Source organism: Caenorhabditis briggsae, assembly GCF_000004555.2.
Source record: "Caenorhabditis briggsae complete genome, chrII, whole genome shotgun sequence".
Lineage (NCBI taxonomy): Eukaryota > Metazoa > Nematoda > Chromadorea > Rhabditida > Rhabditidae > Caenorhabditis > Caenorhabditis briggsae.
The window spans coordinates 2511518-2513381 of NC_013486.2; positions in this window are offsets into that span (position 1 = coordinate 2511518).

The window sequence follows — 1864 nt, forward strand, 5'->3', positions numbered from 1 at the left end:
AGAATAAATAGACAAAAAGGGACATGGTGACATAAAATTGATATTTCTTAACCTAGAAATGAATAATAGTGGATAATAACAAATTTTTTTCCGAACTTCTGACAGCAGCAGGATTTTAGATCCGTTTTGTAGAGCTCATCAGTTTACTAAGAACCCTATGTGTGAAGAAGTTTTGTTTAAGTTTAGACTTTGGAGTTTTCCATTGGTAGGTGTGGCGGCTGCGCGTTTTTGTCGATCTAATTTTAAAATATGATAAATGATTTATATTAATTTTACCTAGAATGAGTTTGTTGAAGAATTTCAGATCAAGCTTTTCCCGTCTAGATTGTAGTGATTCTAGGCTGAATTCGGTCAATCTGTCTTGAGATGTTTTGTAATCCTTATCAATTCTCGTTAAGTTTCTACCCACTTTCTATTCATCAATTTTCTAATGAAGGAGCTTTGCACTTTCTCTATATTGTCAATGAGCAGTTTTTTAGAAGGGCTGGCTACCACCGTTCCATATTCCAAATACGGTCTCACAAAAGTCTTTTATAGTAATGACATTAATCTAACGTTCTTACTATGATAAGTTTTAAAAATAGAGTAACTAGCATATTTCGCCCTATTGATAGCTTTCTGCCAATGGTTAGAAATTTTTGGAAGTTGGTTTTCCAGAACTCAGATATTTTAAAAATTCTCGAACATCTGAATTTCTGATTTTTAGATTTTAGACTGTTTTTTTTTTTTGGATTTTTGAAATTTTGTAATTTCCAGAAGTTCAGACTTTTTTTTTGAAAATTTTGAAAGTTGCGATTTTTAAAATTAAGGAACTTCTGAATGGTTTTTTCCAGTATTTTGTTTGATTTTTAGGAAGTTTTTGATTTTCAAAATTTCAAAGTTTTTATATTTTTTCTAAACAAATGCTTTTTAAAATTCAAAAGTCTTGACTTTCAATTTTATTTTTGAATTTCTAGATTTTAGAATTCCAAAACACAAAAAAGTCAATTTTCTGACCAATTGATCTCCCTGCTCTGACCTCATTTTGACCAGAGCTTAATTGGGATGAGGTGCTTATTTCTGGGAATTTTTCAATCAAAATTCTGCTGTATCTTGTTCTCTGCTCTGGGTTCAAATTATTGTCTTGAAAATCTAATTTTCCTCTTTTTTCCTCTTTTTTATTCCCAGATTTTTCCAGAAGAAATGGAGACTTCAACGACTACATATGACGATGCAAACCGATTTTTTCCGAATTCTGAAAATTTAACAAAACTGATTCTGTATGATTTTATGAATTTGTTGTTGTAAGTTTTTTTTTTCAAAACTCTGAATTTCTGAAACTCTGAATTCCAGTTTCAAAAATTCAACAATTTGAAATCAAAAATTGAGACATTTTTTGAAACTAAAATTTGAAATTGTAGTTTTTGCATTCCCAAAAATTGGTCAGATACATCATTTTCAGCCTTTTTCCAGCTAATTTCTTGTAACTTTTGGTTTTCACAACAGTTTTTTTCTTGCTGGACCATTTCTTGTTTTCAATCTGGCTGTTTCTCCCCCTTCACTTTTACAATCAAAAATCAGTAGAAAATTTTGGAATTGAATTGGAAAAAATCTTGTTTTTCACAAAAATCTGTAACCTCTGAATCTGTAAGATGTCACGAAAAATAATGATAATGACGAAAAATAATAGTGAGAAAAACAAAATTTCTCATTTTTTTTCGAAACAAGCCAAAAATCTGCTTCCGGTATAACGAAGAAAAGCAGCAATGTCTTCTAATATAGATTATCAAGATTATTCATTATCGATTTTTAAAAACCTTCCAAAACCATTGAAGGTTCTTGTTATTGGGTTTTTTGTGTGAGTTTTTTTTTGTTGCTTAAACAA